This window comes from Amphiura filiformis, chromosome 14 (assembly GCF_039555335.1).
Source record: "Amphiura filiformis chromosome 14, Afil_fr2py, whole genome shotgun sequence".
NCBI classification, from domain to species: Eukaryota; Metazoa; Echinodermata; class Ophiuroidea; order Amphilepidida; family Amphiuridae; genus Amphiura; species Amphiura filiformis.
Window position 1 is genome coordinate 52,988,399 of NC_092641.1, and position 14,173 is coordinate 53,002,571.

At 34.4% G+C, this 14,173-nt stretch overlaps 1 protein-coding gene across 1 annotated transcript in view; it reads left to right on the forward strand.

Annotated features, from left to right (window-relative positions):
- Nucleotides 1-10,804: 10,804 nt before the first annotated feature.
- Nucleotides 10,805-14,173, forward strand: part of LOC140170291 (uncharacterized) — a 63,848-nt gene continuing 60,479 nt past the window's right edge. Inside the window, exon 1 of the mRNA XM_072193661.1 lies at nt 10,805-10,908. The gene's annotated coding sequence lies outside the window, so the exon portion shown is untranslated. The remainder of the gene's footprint in view (nt 10,909-14,173) is intronic.

The following is a 14,173-nucleotide window of genomic DNA, read 5'->3' on the forward strand; positions in this document are numbered from 1 at the left end:
GGTCTTACTGATATCAAATACTTTTCATTTTTTGAAATTCACGATATAATACAAATTTTATGACAAATTATTTAAATTTGATATTTTTCACATTTTTGATATACAACAGTCCTCGAAGTAAATTTTATAAATCTAATGATATATTCTTAAAGTGTATGTAGCTGGGAGGAAAAGTCGACGATCAATTGAAAATTTTGACTTTTCGTATTAAAGATATGGATTTTTTTCCCCAAAAGACCTACTTTTTTTTTAGTGTATTGGTCTTCAATCCGAAAGGTCAATATTTTCAACTGATCATCGGCTTCTCATCCCACCTACATACACTTAAAGTATACATCATCAGATTTATAAAGTTTACTTCGAGTACAGTTAAATATCAAAAATATCAATTTTTAATGATTTGCCATAAAATGTGTATTACATTGCGAATTTCAAAAAATCTAAATTATTTGATATCAGAATGACATTCTTCGTATTCAGAATGCAATTCGATATGTCTGATGTGCTCGAATGTCCCACAATAAATACTGTCCAAACGTTCATACCCCAGCCCTTAAGCCAAATGAAAAAAAAAAAAGCTGTAATGATCGCTGTAATAGCGCCTGAATTCTAGCACAGAAGATTATGTTATTGTAGCCATACTGTACAAAAATTGCCTAAAATTGTTATCGTTAAATATCTGACTTACTTACCGTTTCGTTTTTGACACTATAATATTAATTATTATCAATTATCCCCATACAAGCTGTATCAAAATGATTGGTACCCATCAGTTTTCATCGATAATGGATGAGCCTGACACATCAAAATTCAACATAAGATCCAAATAATTTGTAAATTAATTGCAAAAACAAGTCATAAACTATACATTCTGGATATTTCAAATGTATCCAAAATTGTATTTGGAAGAGGTAGGCTTTTCAATAAACATCAAAATTGATGGGTACCAATCATTTTGATACACCCTGTACTTGTATGATTACCAATCCGTTGCAGTGAAACTTGGCATCAGATCATTTAGGATGAGTAAATTATTGTCTATCATAATAACGTATTATTGGCTTATATTTACACCAATGTATCCCCATCGGAAATCATGAGCGACGAGGTAATTCAGCTGATGATTTGATCAACAAGCTGTAATGCCATTAATAACGCATGGGCCAATAGTGTGTGTCCTGTATTTTTACAAAAACTTACCTTCCGATTAATCGAGATGTTGACACAATGGAAGCGGTGTAAGGTAACATTCTCAGGTTTTAAATATTGATAATAGAGATTTTCATCCAGAGACTTTACTTCTGTTTACCGTGACCCATGAGATTTATTTCATACCCAGGGATTTCTTTATATCATTATATCTAGATCGAATAGATGTCATTGCAAATGATTTCAATCGATGTTTGCATCTTCGTAATGTATAGGCAATAGTCTGGCGATAGATATCTTGTTTGTTCGGAGAAAATAATGGTGTATTTCGGGGTGGGTGTGTTGGGTGTGTGGGGGTGTGGGTGGTGGGTAGGTGAAATCTGGGGTACAAAAACACAATACTCCGATACGTCAGGTCAAAATTTGAGAAATAAGTATTGAGTGAAGATTAATGAATTGAGACATTGTAATTGAGACTATTTTGACTCTTATTCCATCAATTTTACGAGGTGAAGGTGAAAAATGTAAACAACGTAGTAGTATAAGGTTTATATGATTTGTAATGGCAAAGGTAATGCATCTTTTCTTCTAAGATTACTGTTAAATATGGAGTTAATATACAACTGAGAATATTTATACAGGGTGTCCCAAAAAGAGGCCCCTCATTGCGCCCTCTTTTTCACCTATTTCTGAAAAGTTGATCAAATATATGTTGGTATGTAAAGAAACCTTGAGTCGTTATCTTTAATAAACCAAAACAATTATATCAATCGGCTCACAACTTTTAAAGATATGTTCTTTTAAAGAAATGTTCCCGTTTTTCACTCTGTCCACGGAGAAGGTTTGGCTACTTCAAAGATTGAAAAGGAGTACACATACCACGCATGAATATCAAACTTTCCTCAATGATAACATTATAAAATAACTTTATTTATGGAATGGGCTTTACCGGTGGGTTTATGGGCAATGGATTTTGTTAACAGTGTCATTAATTTGTGGGTAAAATGGATGCCGAATGGGACTTCTTTTGCTTTACTTGCAATTACTTAATTTTTCTTGGTTATTTATGCCTTTTTGTTTTATTATGTTTCTTACTTTCTTACTTTGTTGTTTCTTGCTCTTTTTTTAATTTACAAAATAAGTCATTTCTCTTTTTAGGATAAAAGGTAGCCCTAAAAGGCTGTTTGGTTTGTCTTTGGTTCTTCTGAAGTGAGTTTACTGTGCTGCTCTGCCCTCTACCTGGTTGCCTCCTTGGCGAATACAGATTTCAGCCCTGGTCCTCATTGCATCAATTGCGTTGCGTACCATCCTCGTGCGCCGGATACTTGCGAATGCATTCAGTAATACGTTTGCGAAGATCTTGGATTTTGCCATAAAGGAAAAAAACAAGTGGTGTGAGCTCTGGTGATCGTGCAAGCCACTCCCTAGCATGAGCCATCCCAACCACTCTGTTTGCTATCCGTGGACAGAGTGAAAAACGGGCACTTTTATTCAAAAGGGCATATCTTAAAAAGTTGTGAGCCGATTGAAATAATTGTTTTGGTTTATTAAAGCTAACGAATAAAGGTTTCTTTACATACCAAAATATATTTAATCGACTTTTCAGAAATAGGAGAAAAAGAGGGCGCAATGAGGGGCCTCTTTTTTTGGGACACCCTGTATCTGTCAGCAACTTGTTAATTAAGCTATACGTACAGTATACTAAGAATGACACTGAATAACATCGACATAATCTGCATTGTGAGATCAAATTGGAAATAAAACACCACCGGATTTACGAGAAAATTGTCTACGGATGATTATCAATACTGACCACAAATCCTGAAAGAAAACTGACCGAATCATTGTCATGTAACCTCTGTTACATTCATCACACGATGAATGACGAGTGACTGGGTTTTGATGACAAGTGAGGAAAACAGCTTTAGCTCATTTGGAAACCGATTGGTCAAACAAGAGTCACCATATAGCGACTGATTATGAACTCAGCTTAAAAGAATATTATATTGAAAAGTGTTCCGTTGGAGAAGAATTATAAAATCAAGTCAAGTTAGCAGTCAAGTTAGCTCAGTCGATAAGGCGTTCGACTTAAGGTGCGAGAGGTAATAACTTAGTAGTGTTAGTAGTGTAAGCTCAATCGATAAGGCGTTCGACTATGGTGCGAGAGGTTGCGGGTTCGAACCCTGATGGTGACTAGTACGCTCTCGTGAAAAAAAAAATGAGTTAGCTTGAAATTCCCCTGGACAAGAAACTTACTGCTAATTTGTCTCATTGTAACCCGTACGAAACTCGGGGAGCTGATCCTGGTTGGAATGATGTGGGGCCATAGTGGTCAGCGACAACCTGTAAAGTGTGGTGATGCTTGTGGATCAACGTCTAGGCGTTGTGCCTGTGCGTAGCGCACTATAAATCACTGCGCTTTTTTTAAAAATAGTTTCTGTAATGTAACCCTAGTTGATTTTACAGTTATTTCTTAAACTGTGACAACAGAATTGATGAGATGATTCGGCCAATGACAGTTTTCAAATTTCACCCTCAACCTTGTGTTATTAACTTTGAAGTTATTGACTTCAAATTCATATATCGGATTTCATCGCATTGCTCAAGTTTAAGTTTCATTATCAACACAATACATCAAGCATCCCATAAACATGGTTTGATTACTGGATAGAAAATACTTTGTTCTAACAATATCTTTTGTTTTTGACACTTTGACGTATTCTAGGTTAAAGACCACCAATAGGCCTGGGCGATACATTGAAATACGATGAGGAACTATTTGTTTTCATGGCATTCGAAAAGACTGCATTAAAATCGCTGAAATTGATCAAGTTATACAGCCAAAAAAGTACTTTTTAGAGTTTGATGCTTCAAAATGGTACATTTTCTCTCATTATATGACATTTTTTGATGTAATATTACCAAAATTCATACGCACGGCTTCGGTTTTTAGTAAATAGTCGCCCTATCATATTGTAACTTTCAGCTTCGAGGGCGCACTGTCATTTTAAGGTGTTTACGGTTCAGTGCGTTAAAACAAGAAAAGTCTCAGGTCAACCTATGTTGAATTTTTGATCATTTGGCATCTAAATCATATAGTTTCACCTGATATTGGTGCCATTGAACTGTGAGAGTTCTGAATATGAGAAAATTCCACCCGAAATTAGGCATTTTCCCATTGAAACACGTGTAATACATAATTAGTGGTATTTAACCTCTAGATCTTCTCCGATATTACTGGATTAGTCAGTAGTACATTGATTACATAAGACATGTCTGGTTCGCAATTTCCTTCATTTGAAGACATATGCTTAAGCACACTAACTAACCAACAACAACACTGTAACCACTGTGAAGAATCATGTTTACATTTTCTTATATACTAAACACCAAAATTCCCATTATATTAATATCCAATTACTACTTTCACAACATATGACGACATCTGGAAATTCCCAAGACTAATTATAAACATTAACCTTTCACATTACAACACTTCATGGGGAATTCTAATATGATTATGATGTCATATCGACTTTACCTTGTAGGGAATTCCCACTTTGTTTAGCTGACAAAAAGGGGATCCCACCATAGCTTTAAATTGTAAACAAAGATAAATGATCAAATATGAATTACTCAGGGCACATCACAGTATTCACAGTATGATTTTCCAATCTGCTGCAGTGAAACTTGGTATTGGTTCCTTTAGGATGAGTAAATCTTCAGTTATCATAATAACATATTATTGGCTTATATTGACATCAATTACATTATCCCCATCGGAAATCATAGCGACGAGGTAATTCAGCTGATGATTTGATCAACATGGGGTAATACAACTAATAAGGCATAGGACAGTAGTGTGTGGCCTGCATTTTAACAGAAACGAAATCGTCGGATTAATTGCGATGTTAACACCATGGAAACGGTGTAAGGTAACATATTGATGAGACTTTACTTCTGTTATTGGTGACCCATGAGATTTATTTCATTCCCGGGAATTTATTTTTATCATTATATCTAGATCGAATAGATATCATTGCAAATGATATCAAATCAATCGATGCTTGTATCTTCGTAATGTATAGGCAATAGTCTGGTGATCCATGTCTTGTCTGTTCCAAAGAAAATAATCGTGATAATGGTGAATATGTGTGTAGAGGTAGACGGAATTTCGGGTACAAATACACAATACTCCAAAACTTCAGGTCAAAATGTAATACTTGTAGTATTGAACGAGGGAAATGAAATGCGCCATTTTAAATGAGTCTATTTTGACTCGCATTCCATCGATTTCACGAGGTGAAAGTGAAAAACTGTAAACAACTTATAGTAGTGTTAGTAGTATAAGGTTTATATGATTTGTAATGGCAATGATAATGCATATTTTCTTCTAAGATTAATGTTAAACATGGAGTTAAATACAACTGAGAATGTTATATCTGTCATCAACTTGTTAATTAAGCTATACGTACAGTATTCTACATGTATGAATGACACTGAATAACATCGACATAATCTGTATTGTGAGATCAAAATAATAATTGGAAATAAAACACCGTCGGATTTACGAGAAAATTGTCTACGGATGACTATTAATACTGACCACAAATTCTGAAAGAAAACTGACCGAATCATTGTCATCATGTTATTTAACCTCTGTTATTTAATGTTCAGACGATGAGCGACGACTGATTAGGTTATGACTTGTGAAGAAAACAGCTTTTCGCTAACTTGGAAAACAATTGTTTAAGAGTCGCCATATAGCGACTGATTATAAACTCGGCTTAAAATAACACAATAGGATATCGAAAATATATTACGTTGGGGAAGAATTTAAAAATATTTGTTTAATGTAATCCTAATTGATTTAACTAAAAAATCAGAAGATCTTGTAACCTCGTGTAAGTTTTATTGAGGGGTTCAGGGTTCCTTAAGATCAAAATAAATCCTAATATTTGAACCCAGCAAACACAGAAATGTTCTTAAAATGTTTTTTTCGAAACCTTTTAATAACATTTAAATGTCGGGTTATATAAAGGTCATGCAAACGTTTTTAAAACGTTATTGAAAATATTTTGGGCAAACATTTTTCGCAAAATATTTATACCCTTTATATAACCCGACATTTAAACGTTTTCTGTAAAACATTTTTGTTTGCTGAGCAGTAGATTATCAAAAATGTTTTTTAAGGTTATGAAAACGTTTTATACTCTTAATATACCCTTTATATAACCCGACATAAAAACGTTTTCTGACAACTTTTTATAACCTTTTGCGGATGATGTCGAAAATGTTTTGTGTTTGCTGGGATGTTATTTGTTGTTCATTTTCATTTTTTCTTTCTTTCTTTCCTCCTCCTGTTTGCTTTTAGTACTATGAGAAAGGACATTTTCCTTTACATTTGCTTAAGTTATTTTGTATTGTTTTTGAACGTTGCATTAAAATCTTTAGAATGTGCTAGGGTCGTTCGATCGATTTTGAAAAATTTTGACACAAAATACGACGGTCTGATGATTTATGGCTCTTCAGACTCTCTTTGAAATATGTAAAACATATGCGGTACGAACATCATTATATTTTTATTATTTTCTTCCTCTCCTCCGGCAACAAGATAATAAGGAGTCGTTTTAAAATATCGTCAAAGTGTACTTACATTTTTGCTTTGTTGTAGTCACACAAAAATGATAAATCAAGTTAATTGGCGGTGATATTTAATGATGGGGATAAATTGATTGGATTGGTATTTGTTTTTAGATTTAAAGTGAACCATATCTATTTGTTTTACATTCATGCGCGCTGTGTTTGATGTCATGTATCTGCATTGGCCACGCGTGTGCAAATTAAAGGGACATTTCGTGATCCACAGCCTCATCCCCCACTTTTCTAAAAAAAAGTTGAGATTTTTTTACCACTGGAAACCTCTGGCTGCATAATGTTTATGTACAAAATATTTCATGCAGATTAATTCGTTTAGCAAAGATATCGTCAAATTTGAATTTCGTTCTGGTATACTAGAATGTAATTCAACACAGTGGCCTATGGAGCAGTCAGCAGTGTAATACACATAATCATGCATAACTCGCCAACGCAAAATCGGAATCAAGTGAAATTTTGGGAATAAGCTTTTTTCGTAGATATCTACTGAAATATGTCATAAAATGAGGATGCTAGGATCACGAAATACTCCTTTAAACAAAAAAGGCTAATGATGAGGACACATAAAGGCCATGTCGGTATAAATACAATGCTTCATTTAAGTATGTCGGTGATGCAAGAATTGTGATTGGAATTTACACTTTCGTCAATTGGTTAAGTAGACAATATCAAAAAATTATTGTTATTAACTGCTTTCTTAGCGGCCACTTTCAAGAAAAACCATCATCACCTAGTCTTAATCGCGTGTTACAATTGTTACGAGTCGTACTTGACTCAAGGCCAAAATTACCTTTTTCCCGAACTCACACGAATGCACAACACAAATACACTGTTTGATTAAGCTAACAAAATCTAAGTCTTTAATTGAAAACAAAGTATGCTTGGTACATATAACAACAATATTGCATATACAATAAAATCACACAATCACAGTTTTATTCTATCAGTACTTAACCAGCGGTTTTCTTGTTGGTGATCCTAGAGTTCTTGCAATACGACTGATGTAATATGTCCTTATTCACTTGTCCTGCAAAAATCAGAGAAGTCCAGTGTACACTTGCGTTTATAAATATCCTTGCGTATGAAATCCTCACACGAAAATGATCTGCTTTCTCCAATCACTTATCTTGCGCTGCTTTCTCCAAAATATATCTCCTTGCGCTGCTTTCTCCAAGTATTTATCTCCTTTCGCTGCTTTCTCCAAAAATGGTGTTTCTTTCACCAATCACTCTTTCTCCAGGGAACAGGCTTCTTTAATACTGCTCCGCTGTATATGACAGAAGTGTGGTTTTCATAAACCCAGCAAACTCCAGCAATTCGACAGAAGAACTTTAAGCCTTTGATGAGGAAGAGCACATTTGTGTGCTCGCCATCTCCTTCGTTGCTGTATTAAAATAGCTCAATTATTGGCTATGTAAACTGGTTAAAATGTACTTATTTTTTGAAGCATGAAGACCATCACACACATGTGGAGATTACAATCTCCCATGACATTCTGTAAAGTCCAAACTCAAGCCTCCAGCTTTTATACACTAGAAAACCCAAAATCTATTAATAGACCATTCTGTTACATTTACTTCCTTGGGACTTTCCAAAATCATGTCCATTTCACAATCTGTTATCAGGTATTCCCCTGATGGTGCAACTATGCACAGAATATTGAGTAATATGGAAAATCCCCTGATATTAATAATTCTGATTCAGTTTGTTTTGATCATCTGATGAATGAAAGGGCATTCCACTAGAACATGCCTTAACACACAAACAGTGCAAGGGGGTTTCCCATTTCATGAAATACTTTCAGCTTGTAAACAAAGTTAAATAATTAAAGTAAATAATACGCAGGGCACATCACACAATAAAAGAAATTAAGGGTAGACGAGGTATTGTTGGTTGAAGAAGCCGAAAATTGATTTTCATTATCTAAATCAATATATTATTGAAAAATAACACTTTAATGTTTTGCAACAGTTCATTGTAAATATATTTTTACTCCCGCACTCATAATGCGCTCCTTTGCAATGACAGCGAATCTCTATAAAATACAACCCATTTCTCATATAAATATGTGACTCCTCGCCACAACTGAGCCCGGATGTCGCCAATCATCATTTTTGAGATATTCAACCAAAATATTCTGCTTGAAATTAGCTTTAAAATGATGTATATCATGTCTATAGTACTTGTGACATTTAAGTAGTGAAAAATCGATAAAACAGTCAATAAATCCTTTCTTTCCTATTGTTTATTGTTAAGTTCGATGGAGCATATCTCAATAGTGGCACTGGCGACATCCGGGCTCAGTTGTGGCGAGGAGTCACATATAGTTTTTAGTCACTGAATGTATTAATTTTTTGAAATCTGATCTCGAATCCCTTTATGCATAAGTTAACTGTAAACCTGGAAGTCTTCACACTTTCAGCACACACCATAGGCTACATCACCCACACTCACAACATTGGTTACAAATTTCAACCAACTTGGTTAAAATTTTAACCCAACAGTTGGTTATATTGTTAGCCAACCTGGATTGGTTAACAATATAAACACAGGTTGTTAAAAACATTAACCAACTACTGGTTAACATTACGGTAGCCAACAAGTTGGGAAAAGCATGTTGGGCAAAATACACTATGAATGGGAAGTTCATTTCACTATATGCATTTTATGCCGTATGACGTAACTTTTCAAGGGTAAACATTTTATATCCATGCGAATATCCTTAAATTAGGGATTCAATCATGTTTCACCGTTGTTCATCACCGATTAACAACGATGCGTTCATTTCGTCTGCGTGGTTTACTTCGCGAGGGAAGTAAACCACGCAGACGCGCCGGACGCGAGTTGTTAATCGGTGATGAATAACGGTGAAACATGATTGAATCCCTTTCAACAACGAAAACAAGCTAAAGATCGTCTAATTCACATGATTCTTTCATTCGGAACATCTTTTTGTCATTGCCGCTCAACCTTACAAGAAGATCGATGATTTCTCTGTTGACATTAGCAATAAAACTAAAGAATAAAGCGGTAATGTTTAACTTACTTTAATAACATTATTAAGAAAGTGTTTACGCATAAGTTCCAGGCATGACGAATTTTACGGGCTCACGCGTAAGGGGCCTGGCATTTTCTTCGGAAGGGGGGGGGGTCCCAAATATGTCGGTGACCGGAGTCAATTTTTTTATGACCCCCCTATCGCGGGCAAAAATGTTTTACGACCCCCCTATCGCGGGTCGTTTAAAATACTGTACATATTTTATCTCATTTTTTTTTAAAACCCTGTCAATATTCTAAATTATCGTTGGTGGAGAAAAGCAAACTCAAGGACATTATTTCTATTATTGTTATGGTTATTATTGTAATAATTCACATAATTATGTATTTTTGAAATTTACTTTTTAACAAGAAGACATTATTTGGGTTGCCAATTGGCAACCCTTTTGAATCAAAAGTGAAATAAAAAAGAAAAGAAGATTTTCAAAAGGCATACCATTTGGCAAGCCAAATGTGTTCTTGTTAAATAGTAAATATAAAAAATATATAATAATAATAATAAAAACAATAACAAAAATAATGATAATAATAATAACAATAATAATAATAATAATAATAATAATAATAATAATAATAATACATTAATAATAATACGCTTACTGTACTACTACTACTAATGATAAATTACTATTTTGAAACGCACGATCCTTTGAATTTTATCGCGTCACGTGCAAAAAATACAATTACATGTTACATTGAAGTTATTCAAAAGGAAAAGTTTGCAAATATTATGTTTAAGTTTGCAAAATTATTTGAGTTTGTAAAATATTATGTTAAGTTTGCATGTCCCTCATGGTACACCGTAAGATTTGGGATTTCCCCAGTATATTTTAAGCAAAAGTCAGCTTGTGGGAATTCACACACAATTAAATATTTTATCTTTTTGTTTTCAAAAGACGAGCATTGAACTTCTATAGGCATATTATTAAAGCGAGTGAATGGGTTCACTGGTTTTGAGTTTTTGAAGCTCATTTATATGACTGGTGTACAAGGGAACTATAGGCTAATATGGCGGACAACGAAGATTTACCCATAGGCCTATCAGTAAGTGATTTTATGTTATTTTATGATTAGATATAGTATAAAATTCAAGTAGAAATACGTGTATTCACAGTCGGAATGGCGGTCTATACATACACATGTACTTAAATATACATGTACATAGTAGTATTACGTATAACAATGCATTTCGCGTATACAATGCAATGACTATTAAATATTACAGAGAGCTTGACGGCGGACATGTTTTATCAACAGCAATTTGTGCCAATCTGGGCAAACGGAATTATATGTTGATAGCCGGCAAACTCCGCGGCAAACAGAACACGCTTAATTAGCAGCGTTTTAAAATTATGAATTACAAAATGTGTATGATTATCAGGCAAACAAATCTAAACGAATAACAATAAAAAAGGCATCATGACATTGCAATTTTTTTTATTATAAACAGTGAAATCAAAACATTCCGTTCATAAAATTCGTAATCTAGAAACACCAAAGCTACGGATAGCCAAAGTGCCAAACGAGGTACATTATATTTTGGGGTGTATAAAGGACAGGATCCTAGTTTGGATTCCAGAGGGAATGTGACTATAAGAGACACAGCCATCAGAAAAGGACTAGCTCAGATCGCGGGCCAGATAAGTTAACAGTTCAGAAATTGCATTATTCCCAGCCTTGGAAAAATTAGGCAGAGCCGGGAATCGAGCCAGGCTCCCTGTTGTAAAATCCAGTGCATTACAACTGAGCCAACTAACTATTAGCTGTGAGAAGTTTGATAGTAATCCTTCATATTGCATGCTGAATAGAATAAATCAATATACTGATTATTTATCTAATGTGTACACGCAGTCAGCAACCTGGACAACCGATTCTTTTTTTTTCTAAAAGTCGATCGATACATGTTAAAATCAGCACAATTCAGAGATACACCTTTTTGCTGTGAAATTAATTTTCTCGGTCAAATATAAAGCAATATTTTTTTTCTTCAGTAATGTCAGTTAAAAACTTGGTGCTTGGATATACATTTTTTTCTAAATCCTGGTGTTAAAATTAAGCATCAAATTGTGTCTTTTAGTGTGATATTTTTTATTTTTATAGGCCTTGAGTTCGCCCGCGAGCTTTTTACGGAATTCATTTTTAGCGTCTCAAACTAATATAGTTTGCTAAAGAAAGATATTTCCCACCTCTGTAAGGCACATCGTGTGGGTCTATATATTATAGTTTTGTCAGAATTTCCGTTTTTATTTTACCCTTTTTACCTTCATGCTCCGAAAATGTCAAACTCAGTACTTTTATCTAGAGAGCAACCAGCAGAAATAGTCGATATTTCCATTGTTATCATCTAGGTCAATTTTCCATTGAAAAGCAAAGATTGCCCGACCAGCGATTTGGTAGCCCAAATCCCTAATTGGGTGTCCTGGTAATTGAGGTGAATTTTAAAAATTTGCTCCCGTGATAGCCTGCAATTTCAAGTTATATGGATTCCATGATTATGAAAACCATTTTGTCTGTCTGTTTGTTTGTTTATCTAGGTTATAGTCCGTATTAAGAGACGCACGCTTGAGGTCCATGGGAAAATCCACGGTCCAAACCTAGAAAAATTAGCGTGTTATTATAGGGGATTTTAATCTTCTGTCCCTCCTATCTCCAGGTGAATTTTGTATGCCTCACCCCCCCCCCCCCCCCCATCGCGGGTTGCCATTTTCATTACACCCTTCAGACTTGTGTTCGGGTTTGTTTTTAATTTGACATGTAGGCCTATAGGCCTAACCATATTTGTCATAATTAAGCGCTATACCTAAATGTATAGCTATGCTATAGGCCTATATTATTATGTACCAGTATGTAATATCATGTACATGTAGGCCTATGGGGTGGGGTGGGTGCCAAGGTGTGTGAGGTGGGTAGTGGGGGTGTATGTAGGGAAACTTTGGGGTGGTACTCAACAAACTTTAACCGTGACTTTCAATGCATTGCTTAAGTTGTTGCCACAAATGGTTTTTTTTTTTTTTTAAGGTTATTTAATAGGTTTTATAAACTTCCATGTTTAACCTGGTATTGTTTTGGCTGCTTCATTAGGGCCTATGACTTTCGGTGGGTTTCCAAAAGCAGTTTCAAACAAACACAAACAAAAGGCACCATACCCAGTCACCTTCATGACAATTGAAACACTACGTCAAGTATTAACATCCAAGTTATTCCGTTTTTAGACAAGCAATTTTAAATAATTGCTTGAACAGGTTGCTTGAACAGGTTTTTGTTTAAAAACAAAAACCTGTTTAAGTTAACAATGATAATGAATGGTTCTTATAAGGCACAATCTCTTCTGATGAGGAACTCAAAGCGCGTAAAGCACGAAATTTACAAACAAACATAATAAAAATTCCCTTTAAAAGGGAAAGCCAGCTTCAATGTAGAAGAGGTCTTGTAATTAGTTTGGGTGGAAGCTTCAATGTAGAAGAGGTCTTGTAATTGGTTTGGGTGGAAGGCATTTTTAGGATCACGCTTTTTTAGGATCCCTCATGTTTCATGACAGTCCACCAAACCATCAATGATGAGAACATGCACACAGAAACAGCAATTTTTTTTGTCTTTTCTGCCTTTTACTCTTAGCTCATATAATATTAAGAAATACAGTGCAGTTTTTAGTTAATTTAGTTTTTTGGTTAATTTTACATTAATTCGCAATGTATAGTTTACTATAGCATATTATAAAATGTATAAAGACCAATTACTCACTCCAATCTTATCTTTTTAAATTTTTAAATGTGTTGATTGTTAGTACGATACTCCGGCGAAGCTATGAAAATGGCATCTTACCTACTCCATTCTATATAGTCTGCACTGTGTGTTTTCTCTTAAATCATTTTGTTGAATACCATAATAGGCCTAATTATTTAATAATCAACATGATAAAATAAAAAAAGTTGGATTTACTTTCATTTTATTTATTGATAAAATAATACAATAGGCCTAATTCATTTGTTTACCTACCTATTTATATACTTGTCAAATGGGGTATATTGTTCAATAGGCCTACATGTATAAATTATGCCCATATCATAGATAGGCACTGAAATAGCATCGCATTTTTCCCATTGAAAAGACAAAACTGATGTTTTTAAACATGAAATAATTGATATCTTAAAAGATATCAATTATTTCATTCATGACATTTTGAGTCATTTTTATCCATAAAACGATACAGTTTTACATCCATCAATTAGGTTTTAATTATGTTATCAATACACTCACATATCATGCTGTGTTGGTCTCCAGGAGGTCTGCAAATGTAAATCTAAGAACG